Here is a 15,574-nt window from a genome sequence, read left to right as displayed (position 1 = left end):
TTTTCTAATCACATCATTTGCAATAGTTCTCTTAAAACCACATTTCTTATAAATACTCGTTCATCGTTCAGAAACTTCCCTTCATAACAAACGGCAAATTAATTTCACTCGATGATAAATAAATCCTTGGTATAAAAACTACATTCTTGACAGGCTTTTATATAACAGAAAAAGTGCCGAAAGTTACGAGCTATTTACACCTATGTTAGAGATTGAATTCAACTAAAATGGGAACGGGCAATGAAAAGAGGAAGTATTATAGGAGAAAAAGTGGAAGTGGACTCGTGTAACTCACGAAATTAGGAGAAATCGAGCGTGACCGCCTGACTGACCGACCGATATTTGACTTTTATGATTATGATGTCATAACGCATCAGAATTAGGGTGAGGGTTACTTAACGCTATGTTACTTATCCATTTTAATATCACCGCACTCGTAGTTCAAAATCGGCTCAAGCAGCTTGAGGGTAAATTCGGTTATCTTATTTGATGAATACAATTACCAGATCTCAACATTTGAGAATCTCTGTGGTTAACTTGGATGCTAACATTCACTGAGAACATGTGTGCATCAGTTACAGGTCACAAATCATTTGACGAATGGGTTATTTCAGTCGAAGAAGTCTTTTCGCATTTCTAAAATCTCTGCCACGCTGAGTCAAGACTATTATCGTGACGATAGGTAGTCCAATTGAATATTAGGTAGTACAGTGGATGAGATGGTTTTCTAATAAAAAGCCAGTTAGTGTAGCATGAGATTAAAACATTACTTTCCTGTGTTTACTGTCGTAAGTTAATGGTTTTTGTTATTTTTGTTTCTGTTTCATGAATAATATTCAAGTAAAAATAGCAAATTCAGAATGAAAATATTTGGCAGATTTAGGATGACAAAAACCACATTTTAGTTCAGAATTAAACTCATAATACAGTTCTATATTAATAGCTAAATAGATGTATATAATGATAACTAACATGTAATTTAAGGACATCATAGCAGTGAATTTAAACTTCTTAATTTTTTAATGATTTTCTTTAATTTGATCCTTTACACCCTTTGTGAGCCAACCTGGTTTTAAATTTGCTGCCATCCCCACTCCCTCTTTTTTTCTATAAGGAACGTACCTATGTTGAATACTTAACATTTTATTTTTTAAAGTCTTCTCCATTTGATCAGTATATTTAATTAATTCAGATGCTGAATTCACAATAGATATTTCTTGTTTCAAGCCATCAAAATTTATATTTTAAAATTTAGAACCAAAATCTCATTATTCCTTATCTCCATATGCAGTAAAACATCAAACCTAATTGGGCAATGATCACTTGCACCCAGGTATTTCCCTGTCAACCATTTCTACATTAGAAGTTAACAATAAATCTAAAATAGCATTGTACTGGTAAGTTTCCTAGCCAATTGTTGAAGAAAAAACATTTTAAACAGTTTCTAAAACCTGCCTCCCTCACGATTTAACTATGGCATTTTCCAAACTATATACTTGAAATTAAAATCTCCCATAATTATGACCTTATTAGCAACTGAATTTTTATACCACAGTAGAGTTTCTCATACATTTTCATCAGTTTCATTTAGTGGTCTGTAACAAATTCCAATTAAAGGCCTTCTCCCCTTATAATCACTAACAGAAACCCAAATAGATTCAACCTCATTGCTATTAGCTTTAATATCATCAACTTGAACAGGATGTAACTCACATTTTGCATATAAAGCCACTTCTCCCCTCTTCTTAATATTCTATCCCTATTATACATCCTGTAAACCTGTATTTCAAAGAAATTCCTGTCATCAAACTGTCCACATTTAGCCAAGTTTAAGTTATTCCCATCATATCAAAATCCCCCCTTCCGACTAGTGTTCTAAAGACATCTATTTTACTTCTTATACTTCTAGCATTTCAATAAGAACACTTTAGCCTACCATTAGAACTACTTCTGTTATTTGTTCCTACACTGTACTTTTCTCTACATCTTATTTTTTTCATTTAGTTAATAGCCCTTGCAAACAAACGAGCCCCTACCCGATATAAATGTTAAGCATCCATTCCCAAAAGATCCTTTTTTTTTTGCCATTCAATTGATCTTACAAAAAGCCCACCTGGTCGTCCTTACTTATTTACTTAAGCCTAGTAGTGACTTTTTCTAATTTCTTCTCTACAAATAAGTCTCGGAAGTAACCGTGACAGAATTAAGTATTATGGCCCTATTCTTCAGATGCTTTAAATTTTTTAAATCAATCACTCTAGGTGCACGTCAAAGAATGCATCACCGCAAGCACCCTTCACTATGTCACTTTCTCTGTCAGCTATATCCTCCACCTCTGCCCCTGGATAATATAATCTAATGTTTTACTATTTACCCCATGGTATTCCATTCACAAGCTGCACTAAAAAAAATCACCTTTAACTATAACTTACGTATGTTTTTCAATCCCATTCGTATCTGTCTCTTTTGTTTTATTTACCTCCCGTAGTTCTTCATCTGCGTAAGCTAAAAGCTGAATTCTGTTACTTAACGGAACTTGCTCAATACAATTTAAATCCACACTTTCTAATTTTATTATTATTTGACTTGTTTTTAACTTCCTGAAAGTTATTATTAGTTACTGTATCCTTTGCATGCAAAAGCTTAAGATTCCTTTTGAAATCCTGCTTCAATTTCCTACAGTTTACCCTTCTCTTTATCTATTTACCTCTACTCTATTTAGGACAGCCTCAAGCTTCTCAATTTTCAAACACCTGTGTTTTCTCGTGTGTGTTAGGATCACTCAGATAGTATGCATTATAACAATCCTATTGTTGTTTTATTTCTATGTTTTAATTTAGACTAGGGAGTATGAAGCTTATTTATACTTATCATTTGGATATATGTCAGTAGAATCCACACAAAAAACAGTGACACTTTACGAAATGGTAAATGCAGATCTGTGTATGGAAGTCAAATGTAAAAATATGTATGAAATATCTACGTACTACAAAAATATATCTTTGTACACAAACATTCTATGTATAAACACCCAATCTTTCAGGGTATTCACCACCTTTTACCAACACCTTCATAAACTTAAGTATCGATGTATTTGTCCCTAAACGTAAAGTTATGGCGTGTTGATATTTGTATAGTTTAACGCCTTCCAGACCGCAATACCGGATAATACTTGTAAAGAAAGTGCGACACCAAATTTTGGAAAACTTAATTGTGATTTTTCCCACGAGCTTCCTCCAAAAATTAAATTATAACTGAAGTTTTGAGGTTTTGAATTTTCTTTTGATGTAAGTTATGTTTCAACATTTGTTTTAGAAGACAAAAAAAAAAAAACGGAAACTTTTGCCATAATTTTAGATTTTGAGTCTCCTGTTGGTATTTGTTTTGAAATACTGGAAAATAGAAATAAATAAATTTCTCGCCAGCGCAGACCACAAAAGGTTTGTTTGTAATTAAGCACAAAGCTACACAATGGGCTATCTGTGCTCTGCCCACCAAGGGTATCGAAATCCGGATTCTAGCGTTGTAAGTCCGCAGACATGCCGCTGTGCCGCTTGTGGCACCATAAAAGGCCGGCAATGCGTAGGATTAACACAATTGTGGAAGTATTTTCTTCGTGTAATAGTTTTAAAAAAGTGAATTTTTAAAATTATGGTGGTCTAAAAAACATCTTTCTTCATCTCTTTCTTTTGTAAATTTATTGTTTCTAAAGGTGTCTAAATCATATATGTATTAGAGACATCACTAGGTGCTTAAACGATTTGAGGATCGGGAATTTTCGGCGTTTCAATATGATATTGATCATTGTTTTCTATTCTGATTTTTCAAGACACCAAATGGGGATTCGGGGTACAGTCAAATAACATCGGAGCATGATATTATTCTGAAACTCCGAAAATTTCAGCGCTTATGGATCCGATCCCTCAATCTTTTAAGTAATTAGCGACGCCTCTGATATGTATCACCAAAAATCTGGATTTATTTTCTTTCACGAAATTTATTAGACGTAGAGGTTCCCTGTTTACTAGAAAAGATATATCACACTGCAGAAAAAGAAAAAAATATTTTATTCAAACTCGACGTTTCGGTTTAGCCTTTCTCAAGGGTTACAGTGTCGCATAGAAATACTAACCGATAGCTGAAAAACACAAACAACAATTAAAAACTGACTTAACAATAATGTCACGTGTATCGCACGCACGTTAAAAATAATTAAAACGACTAGGCTACAGAAAACCGCAAACTGTTGAACGAAAAACAAACAAAAAAGATAACAATTAAAATGGCCTAGAATTATTTATATTTATCTTAGGCTTATGAGACTCAATTATAATTGTTGTTTACATAGGCGTCGGAAACTGGGGTGCTACAGTGCTCTCACTTTTACATATTTGACTTATATAGCAATTTTAAGTTATATCATTATATCAATTTTCTGGGGGCATGCCCCCCAAACCCTCCTAGATCGAGTTGCCCTTGGCAGCACAGGAGCTGATTTTAGCAGCTCCCTATACTTTCAATCTCTCATTGTTTAAACCTACATGTCTAGCCAAGTACTCCCACTTTTTAACTCCTTCCTACACCACTGATTGTATGTTTTTCAGTTATTTGTTTGTATTTGTATTTAACGATGTAACACTTGAAAAAGTCGTAAGCCGAAAAGTCAGGTTTCAATAAAAAAAAATTCTGGAATGTGATTAGTCGTTTTTTGTTAAAAAGGTTTCAGTCCTCCAGTCTGCTCTGCAAAGTTTGAAAACTGATGCATGAGGTTCCTTCCTATTTTAAGTACAGAAGAATGAGAATATACAAAGTTTGGTATAGGTACTGACTATTAAGGCTAAGTTTTACTTTCTGTTCTCATTACTTAATTGTATTTTGTTCGTTATAAATATTAATGACAATACAAAGCTTCAAATGGTTTAAATAATAATTTAATTCGAATCTATAACGTAACGTGCATTTGTACAGCGTGCTTTAGACACATTAAGTAGTAAAGCTTATTGTTGAAATAATTAACTGATGCTTGTAGTAAACAAAAGTTCTATCAAGGTTACAGAGCGAGATAACAAAAAGATAGAATGAAAAATAAAATAATCAAAATTATAGACGCCATCCTTTGTCTCTATTCATCTGTGATTGTAGTTGTTCAACGAGAAAAGCTTCTTTGAATTTTCTGTCAGTGTACTTGGTGGCTTTGGTGAGGATTTCTAGGGGGAATGGTGGTTTCAAGTCAAGTGTTACTTGTCATTGATTATTTAAAAAATCATCTAAACCTGCGCTTCTTTCGCATTGTTTACAAAGAACGTCATATATTCTCGTATCTATAATTTTAATTATTATATTTCTTATCCTATCTTTATGTTATTTCACTCTTTAACCTTGATAGAACTTTTGTTTACTGCAGGTAGCAGTTAGTTATTTCAACAATATGGCTTACTATGTCAAAAGCACGCTGTACAAATGCACGTTAGATTCGAATATAATTTATTATTTAAACCATTTGAAGCTTTGTATTGTCAGTTTCGGTTTGTGTTTTAGTGAACGCTCCTGAAGAAGCTGTAAACGAAACACTGAGTGTCTAATTAAATAAAACCAACATTTTGGTGTTATAAGGTCGTTGATTTCTAGTACGGCCAGGTGGTTAGGGAGTTTGAATCTCAATCTGAGGGTAGCGGGTTCTCACCAAACATGCTCGCCTTTTCAGACGTGGGAGCGTTATAATGTACAGTCAATCCCACTATTCGTTGGTAAAAGGGTAGCCCAAGAGTTGGCAGTGGGTGGTGATGACTAGCTGCTTTCCCTCTAGCCTTTCACTGCTAAATTAGGGACAGCTAGCGCAGATAGCTCTCGTGTAGCTTTGTGCGAAATTCAAAAACAAACAAATATTTATAGCATTAATATGCATTACAGAAATTAAAAATGAATGAAATCAAAGTGTTTCCTTGCGTGTTTTGATAGTAAACTTAGAAAAATGGTCTTTACACTCCAGAAAATTATAAAAAAACACTAGTTTTAACAATTTTTATGTACTGTTACGACAGCGGAAGTCACGTGACCCTAGTAACACGTCATGAGCTTCTAGAAAATTCATGTTCCTTCGTGAAACCTCGAGTGTTTACTAGATGTGCGGTACTGTTGTATATAAGACCGCCAAGAAGTGACGGCAACAAGGTAATTGAATTGCAGACAAAGATAGAGACGATAATTGAGTCAAGCGCGTGAATCGTTCCTTCGTTGTGAATTATTGCGTTTGTTAAAGTTATAGCGTGACTGTGGAAATTAAGTGTATTGCAAAGTTGTTTTGAGAAAGAATAAACTAGTTTCATTTAAGAAAGGACTTGTATCGCTAAAGTTTCTTCGGAAAGAATTTTTACGGAAAATTAACTAACGACCAGCGACGTAACAGTACCCTCACCGTCTTCGTAAGGATTAATGAAATCTAAATCCAAGTGTCGTTTTCCTCAGTCTACGCAATGACAGAGAACGCTATTTTGATTATATAAACTGGCAGAAACCCGCAAAAAATTTGCGATAAATTTGTATCTTTACTGAAACAGTACTTCTTTAAGTACAGTATTTCTAAAATAATAGAAAAGAATTCTAATCGCAGACACCGAAATCTATACGTCCACTCGTCTTTGGCCTAGCTTTAGTTAAGCTTTTATTATGTGTGCCATATATTTGATAAAGAGATAAATTAACACTGTAGTTTGTGTACTTTTTTGCTTTAGTTTAGTTAGGGCTAAACTTTGCTTACTTAATACTATCAGTAAATAAACTTATAATGTTATTCTACGACATAAAGTCAGACCTTTATAAAAACTTTGATAAGCTTTCAACATGTTATTGTACAAAATGTCTACTAAAGTATATTTATAATCCCCCTTTTGTTTACATCTGTTTAAATAAAGTGCATGCGCATTTAAAAACTAAGGTGCGCGCGCATTTTCATGCCAGACAAAAACTGAGTATTTTAGCACCAGAGTATTATTATGGATGTTAGCCAGAGGGCGCATAAGGTTACGAAATAGTATATTCGGCAAAGATCTAGATTTGTTATAAATACTTGTGAACAGTCAGTCCGTTCACTGTCACTCAAAATGAAGTATTCAATGAGAATTTACTGCATTTGTTCTGTTATTTGGTGAGTTACGTATTTGTTTTTCTAACAACGCTTGTTAACCTAAGCGTTACGTGTCGCAAATTATAATTGAATTTTAAACTTTGTATTTGAAGTTAGGCTTACATTTAATTGTGAAGTTAGTGTTGAAACGTCTGTGCTATTAGTCCAACTATTTGTGGCAAATTAAACCTAGCCTGTAGAAACGTTATAAAAGGAATAAACTAGTATGTTATCATTACATAAACTGGCGCATAATTTTCTCCAAGTTATCTAAAAGAACCCACCAAACAACAGAAGTAATGGAACACGCTAAGGCAGTATCTTTCGCAGATCAAATTCAATTTCAAGCTTTCATATATTGTATACTTAGGACTATGTATTAAGTTTTCAAAGTATTCGTCTCGAAGAACTTCCCCTGGCAAGATATGTCAAGTAAAAAATCACATCAGTATTTATTTATTCATTTTACAGCTGCAGGCAGAAAATTCAAAAATACAAAATCGGCCGTTCTAAGTACCTTCCCACTATCTGGCGAACTGACGCTTCATGTAAAACAATATATTCAAACTGTTGCGTGTGTTATTAGATAAAAGAGTCACTGTTGGCCTTCCTTTTTTGGTACAAAGTGTTTTCTGTACCATTTCACCGAATTATGACGCTTTTGTGATACTTGTGTAACTGAAGTTTTTTCTTTTTTTTGTCTTACAGCACAAGACGTATATTGATAAAATAGGACATATTTTTATATGTCTTCTGTTTCACGCTGTCTCATTCTTTATCGAGAGTAATTCTTCGTGATGTTACGATGTTGTCTGTTGCCATCACGTCAACCATTGAACCAGTACTTGTCTGACTTGAAAGGTTTCTGAAGCATATAATCTCTCTGTTATTTTAGTAAGCTGTTGATATATGTTGTACTCGTTGCTATGGTAATGAACACTGTTGTGCAAGCGACACACTGGGATATTTTTGTCAATATTAATCAACTTTTCATTCAGAAGTCGAGTCAGCTTAAACTGAGTATAGCTTTGCCATAAAGTTTTTTTGAGAACAACTCATATTTAAATAAATGAAGTTTATGTGAAGACGATATGATAGTTTTTCTTAGACTCTCTACAGATCATATTGTACGTTAGAACTTCTTACCGTAAGTACTTTCTTAAATCATTAGATGAATTCAGACGACTACTACCCTTTTGTATAATTTATATGTTGACTGATATTTTTGAAGAAACTAAAACCGTTTGTTTGGCTCTAGTTGCATTGCTTTAATGTTATTACTCGTTTTTTTTAGACTTTTCCTGTCAAGCTTACACCCCATAGTCACGTAGACTTGCTTTTTTGAATTCTAGTTGTCTTTTGATGATTTTTAATTAAGCCATGTTATACGTTATTTTATTATTTATAATGCTAGCAACTGATTAGCATATTTCTGAAATTCTTATACTTTTAAATATGCTTTAAACATGAATATAAATGATATTACATGCTCATACATGTTTATAAGGATGAAACGTATTGTTCTGTTGTATCTTTTTCCGCATGAAAACAACTGCTAAATATTTCGGCAATAATTACTAATGCCTCGCCACTTTTAGGCATTTAAACAGTAGCATTGAAAATATTTACAGTGTAACAATAACTGTTTATTTTTCAAGACAATTATGCGTCAAATTCTGCCCTTGTAACGCGGAAAGAAAGTAGTTTTCTTACTGCATATCCTTATTAAGCTACTAGTATAAAAGCCCGTTAAAAATGATAGGAACCAAAGCCTACCAAGTTTGAATCCTCCAATATACATTTGCAACTTTGTCGTCCATAAACAGACATAAGAAAAATAAAGGGCCTTCTAGCTTCAGGTTTGTAGCTAAGCGCAAAGCTACACAAAGGGCTATCTGTACTCTGCACACCACGGGTATGGAAACCCGGTTTCTAGCGTTGTAAGTCCGCAGACATGCCGCTGTGCCACTGGGAGGCAAATTACATTGACTATGATATTAGATTGAATACAGATTTCAACCTTTAAATTAATTATCAATCAAAATAACTTATTACATAATTTCCATTCTTCAATGAAGTAACGCTAGGTGAATCATGTTTTCCAACGTACTTAAAACTGCTTTTCTTACTGAGTCAACTCGAAGAAGTGAAAGAAAGACGTGTAAATTACTTCAGTGAAAAACCGTGGTTTTAAAGATAACAGAACAACGTGTAACTCGAAAGTTAACAAGACAACAATAAAGACTCGTCAGGAGTATAGTTGACTTTTTTTTTAAGGCAGTGGTGTACCATCCTAGCATAAATTACCCTTCATCCTCTTATTTGCATTTGTGTGACAAATTACCTTGCTAACAGTGAATGATATATGTATATATAAGTTAAAAATAATAACAAATATTCATAAACTTTGACTGTATAAATAATCTCGGAAGATACAACAATGTTGGAATAATTTCCATTTTACCTGATGCTTGATAGCACTTTCTCGTTTTATTTATATGTGCTGTTTTTCAGCCAATCCACCCGATTAACTACAGATAACCAAATATTAAAAATAAAACATTAGCAAAAAACTTAAAAAACAATATTGAAAACAAAATCGCTTGCGCAAAATCTATGAAACAAAAACTATATGCATGTTATTGTTTTTTAGAATTAAAACAATGTATTAGGTCGTCAAGAAATTAATGTCGCGTTTTGGAACACATTCAACATGTGTAAAATGAAATATTTTGTCAAGAGCTAATTTACTGCTATACACAATACAACGAATAAAAATAATAGTTATATGGGTAGAGGAATAGCCTAAGAATATATTTAATCCATAAAGCCAAACTAGTGCAACAAGTGTATAAACGTGAAACAGTAAGATTGTGTGTTAAATTATTCCATGGCTTTTGCCCACCAGTGGCACAGCGGTATGTCTGCGGACTTACAAAGTTAGAAACCGGGTTTCGATACCCGTGATGGGCAGAGCACAGATAGCCAATTGTGTAGCTTTGTGCTTAATTGCGAACAAACAAACAAGCATGGCATTTAGAGATGTTATCACGAAAAATCCTTCCTTTTCAGGACAGATATTTGTAAAATAAGATAAAATACTATTGATTAATCAGTCATCTTACGAACTATGGTAACATTGTCTTGAGTAGTACCATCTGCCTATATTAACACTATCCTATGAAATATTTTGTCAAGAACTCGTCTATTGGTGTACTCAATACATACAAATATAATAAATAAAAATAATAGTTTTACTTATATAGACGTTGATTACATGTTGAGACACCATATGATGAGCTCATCATCCATTTGAACTATCCGTCTGTTAATACCATGCGCCTTTGTAAAACTTACGTAATTAGATACATAAGGGAAAACTATGAAGTTGTTAAGATTAAAATAGCAAATTTAATGTATTACTTATAAAGCAAAGCTGTAATTGTGATAATTGTAAACACAACGTTATGCAAGTTAAGTTAAAATAGTAATTTTAAGACACGTTGATCTACACCACCTTCTGGTGGTTCACTCTATAACTATCTGCGCTGATGACTTCATCATACTACCCCCCTCCTCTACCAACGCGCCTTCTGGTGCCACTTCATGGAACTATGACCCGAAGAAAACATCGCCCTCTAGTGCATATTATATAATAGTTATTTAACCCCCAGGCGGAATCCTTTGATTTTCACTTACTTGGCAACTCCCCACTGAAGCGACATGTTTGGGGCACAGGAATAGTCCTGTTGGGCAATTTGATTGCCTGAAGAGCAGTATATAAGCTACAAAGCACTTACCAGTCATTAGATAAAACCACTTGTCTTCCTAATATTTTATATAATTTACTATCGAGGAGTTTATTTTTGTGTACCTTGATATATGTATAATAACTTACAGCTCAGAATCACGAAGATGTTTCACTAATCAAAAAATTAGTATGTGTATATATATATACAAAATCCTTATAAGTAGGGTTGTCAGGAAAAAATCAAACCAATGGGAGGAAATTAGGGGTAAAGGTTTCATGGGGAAATGTGTGGAAGAAAATATTTTTAAAGGGGGATGCAGATAAAAATAGGGAAATTTTATGCTCTCTGTAATAATTTAACCTATCTTCTAACGGTGAGTGATGCAGTAGCCAATTGCACAGGCTTGTTTTAACCATAAATCCAACATTAGAAGATTATTAACACTATCAGGACCGCACGTATGACATTGTGTCACCTCTGTTTGTTTTGTTCTCATACTTAAAATACTTAACCTAATTCCATGAAATTTGGTACACATTTTCTACATAATATCTAGTTTGTGCTTAAAAAATAATAGTTTATTTTAGTACTTGTGTAGTCTTTCAGGCTTTGAAATTTAGGAAATTTCTTTATGAAACGATTTTTTTCTTTTTTGTATCAAAATGCTTCATTTCGTCTTAAATAGTTTCTGTTTTTTGTGTGCCTAAAACCATATAAATATATCCAACAATTTTATTTCATTCATATTTGATATCCATGTAAAGTAACCTAATGATAGTTTGTAAAAATAATAATAAGATGTTTTTAGTCTCATTCTTGAACATATGTTCTGGGGGGGAATTTTTTATATCCAATATATGGATTTTGAGAGAAATGTCTGGCAACCCTGCTTATAAACATTGTTGGTTTTAAGCATATTGCTAATGTTATTTGTTTTTTATTTTTAAGAATTGGTTATATGTTGCACAATTAGGTTGGTAAGAGCAGTATGTAAGCTACGAAGTGCCATCAACCATCAGATAAAACCAGACTTATTTCAGCACTACTGTGTCATCTGATATTTTAGTGTTTTCGTATTTGACTGTGTAAATACGTAATGGTTTGAAATAAATTTAATTAAATTGTACTAGCTTATAATCACAAGGCAACTAAGGCTTAAGTTTGACTTTAGAAAAGTGATTCACTCTGTTCTGTGCGTTGAAAAGGATTATTTTACCTATTTTGTATGTTAGCACAAAGCTATAAAAGGATTATTTTACCTATTTTGTATATTAGCACAAAGCTATAAATGGATTATTTTACCTATTTTGTATATTAGCACAAAGATATAAAAGGATTATTTTACCTATTTTGTATATTAGCACAAAGATATAAAAGGATTATTTTACCTATTTTGTATATTAGCACAAAGATATAAAAGGATTATTTTACCTATTTTGTATATTAGCACAAAGATATAAAAGGATTATTTTACCTATTTTGTATATTAGCACAAAGATATAAAAGGATTATTTGCGCAAGCCATACCTAATCTGTAACTGATATATTAGAGGGAAGGCAGTTAGTCAACAGCACTCACCAAAACTCTTGGGATGCTCTTAATCAAATAATGGGATTTTACTGCCACTCTTATAACACACTCACGGCTCTAAAGTGCGGAGCGTGTTTTGTTACAACGGGACCCGAACCAATGTGTCTCAAGTGCACATTGCGGTATGTTAACCACTAAGTTCTTAGAACACTTTCCTTTCAGGTGCAATTGATAAAATATAACAATAATCTAGATATCTGCGCTTTTATTTGTTTACTGGCAAAAATACACTAAAAACCTGTTGATTTTCTGCAAAATTTCAGTTAAATATAGTTATGTTTTGTAAATATTTTGATTAAATGCTATACACATTCTGCATTCAACCTGGAGACTTCTAAAACATTAATGTATATTTATACCTTCTTTTTTAGTTAAAATTGTCTTCAAAGCTTACTAATTACTTAATGATATATAATTTATACTGTCTTTAAATAAAACTAAAAAACACAGTCAAAACAATCTCATAAATTACTTTCCAGCATATCAACAAATTCAGGTTTTTATTATATTATAATAAATACAACCTTTATGTTCAAATATATGTATGCTCTGGTACTGAAAATAAACGTTAATAGGGAAGCTCGTTTTGTTTGTTGTTAAAAATAAAGCTACAAAATGCGCTAACTGTATTCTGCCACCACGGGTATCAAAACCCGAATATTTAACATACAAGCATTGATCTTACCGCTAAGCCAACGGGGATGGGTAGAAATACATTCTATTAGGCCAAACAAATAACTATACTTAGGTGATCATACAGACTGATATGACAGCGACTAACTTGACATATTTCAACGCAGTCAGCCTAATTACTTCAGATATTGAGTGAAGGGCCTTGTCGACAGCGGCGTACAATAAAGTACTGTATTTCAAATGTTAATATACGCTCTTCATATGGTAAACCAGTATTGTGTCACTAAAGAAAATAACATTATTATAGGTTCTGTTTTACTCTAATTAAGACATTTATATTGTTGTTTGTCTGGAGGAAGTTTTGATGTCAAATTATAAATATGGCTTAATGATCTGAAACCTTAGGAAATAATTTAAACTATATAAAAACACGTTAGGCTAGAGAAAATTTGTTAATGATGTTGTGACTTTTTCATAGTAGATTATTGAGTTAGAAAATTTGTTTGTTACTGTCATTTACTTTAAATTTTTCAATACTGAGTTTATATTTCGCCGGAGTAATAGACATGAGCGAAAGTATCTTAAATACAAGGGAAATTAGCAAGTAAGTGAGATTGTAATAAAAATAGTAATACTGTTTTATACGAATTTGTACAAAATACATTTTGTATTGAAATTCTTGTATCAGCGACCAAGTGAATTTAGGCCTACCTATCAGTGAACAATAGTTAAGCAAATCTACAGAAGTCGAAGATACAAGACGTTTTTATTGTCATTAAAAGGATTGGACTTAGCATTCTTTTCTTTTTTACAGAGTAATTCAAACGAATTTGCTCAACAATATAAATCGTTTCAACAATATACTTATATAATTGCTCCCCCCCCCCATTGGCATAGCGGTATGTCTGCGGACTTACAACAGTAGAAACCGGGTTTCGATACCCGTGGTGAGCAGAGCACAGATAGCCCATTGTGTAACTTTGTGCATAACTACAAAACAAAAACTAACTTATGTAATTAAGATAGTGTCAGTTCACCTGAGTGACAAGATTGAAGGATATAATGGGATTTATATTTCGAAAGAGTATAATCTTTGGGATTATTCACAGCGAAGGAGAATCTAAAAATAAGGCTGAAAAAACCCATTAAACTTCTTGCAGTCAACAATAAATATGTTTTACTGGTGCTGTAGTTGGTGTTGTTTTCAAAAAACTGAGCCATATAGTTTTTCCGGAGCATCAGTAACATAACTAATTCTTTCATTTGATCTGAAAAGGTTCAGCAGAGAGGACCCAAAAGCTTATCAATAATGATTAAGTAAACTAGGATGACGCTATTACCTGATACGTAAATCATTTGCTCCAACTTGATGATAAATAAACCATAAATATTGATTACTTTTACAAATAAAAAAGTAAGAAAACTAAAATTTCAGTAGAGATATCGATCCTAAATCTAAGGCTAATCAATACAGTTTTATACTCTATATCTCCTCTACGAGCGTTGCACAGCCAAGGCTCATAATTGAGTTTATTTCAAAATGTAAGATATGTACAATAGAACCTTATCATTTTGTTTCAGGACGATGTTTATTAACTTAAAATATGTTTGTAAGTACTGGTTTGGATTTCTTATTGACGTTTATTATTTTTCTTCTCTAAAACCCATGCCATCATCTAGTAACTCTGTTCCGCTAAGTTTGCGAATAGACTTGCTAAATTGTAAACACTAAAATGGTTTGATTTAAATGTGCTGCCATCTATTGAAAACGTTTGAAATTACGTTCGTTCACAACTGGAAAGAAACAACAAGTTCTGGATTTATTCTCATGTGTTCATTTATTTTAGCATTTAGAAAAATAACATTTATGAAACGTTTTATTCACACATGTAAAGAATAACAAAAAGTTAAACAGAGTAGGAGAAGCCCTTGTGAAAGCTAACAGAAAAAAAATCAAATGGTTAATTCAGTTAGTTTTTGAGGCACTGACTTATATACAATCGAGAAAATGGAAATGCTGTTGTTATAACGTATTATTTGTTATTAAGGTAGCACAAAAACTAGTTAAGGTATTAGAACGCTCTCCGCCAAAGATATTCTTTGCAAGTAATTCAGATGTATATAGTAATAATAGCCTATATAATAAATTTTGTTTATACATTTAACAAAAAAAGGTGTGAAGAAAAACGAAAAACTCCACATCAAAAGGATTACTTGTTTTTTGAAAGTATTCTGTGAGCCAAAAATACCAAAATCTGAAACTAGATTAAAACTTCGAGTATAAAGTGTAACACATAATAAAGCAATGAAAAAAAATCAATTGAACGGAATACATCAGAGTAATGTAAATCAAACTGATGTATTTAATTATTTTACACTCACAAACACTTAAATACACCAGTTCGATTTTCGATACCTCACAACCTTAAAGGTTTGGTTTGGTCTGATATTTCATTGGTGGTAGTGTCCAGGGTC

The 15,574-nt window shown here is 32.7% G+C and overlaps 1 protein-coding gene across 3 annotated transcripts in view; it reads left to right on the top strand.

The window, feature by feature from the left end:
- The first annotated feature begins 7,046 nt into the window (after window positions 1-7,046).
- Window positions 7,047-15,574, top strand: part of LOC106463842 — a 16,882-nt gene continuing 8,354 nt past the window's right edge. The window contains exons 1-2 of one of the 3 annotated variants that reach the window (XR_002611579.1): window positions 7,047-7,144; window positions 7,832-7,972. The gene's annotated coding sequence lies outside the window, so the exon portion shown is untranslated. The other 2 variants (XM_013923921.2, XM_022391462.1) reach the window with 2 other exon arrangements.

This window comes from Limulus polyphemus, unplaced genomic scaffold (assembly GCF_000517525.1).
Source record: "Limulus polyphemus unplaced genomic scaffold, Limulus_polyphemus-2.1.2 Scaffold1497, whole genome shotgun sequence".
In the NCBI taxonomy this organism is placed as follows: Eukaryota; Metazoa; Arthropoda; class Merostomata; order Xiphosura; family Limulidae; genus Limulus; species Limulus polyphemus.
The sequence above is the reverse complement of the archived record's forward strand: the minus strand, read 5'-3'. Positions and strand labels throughout refer to the sequence as shown.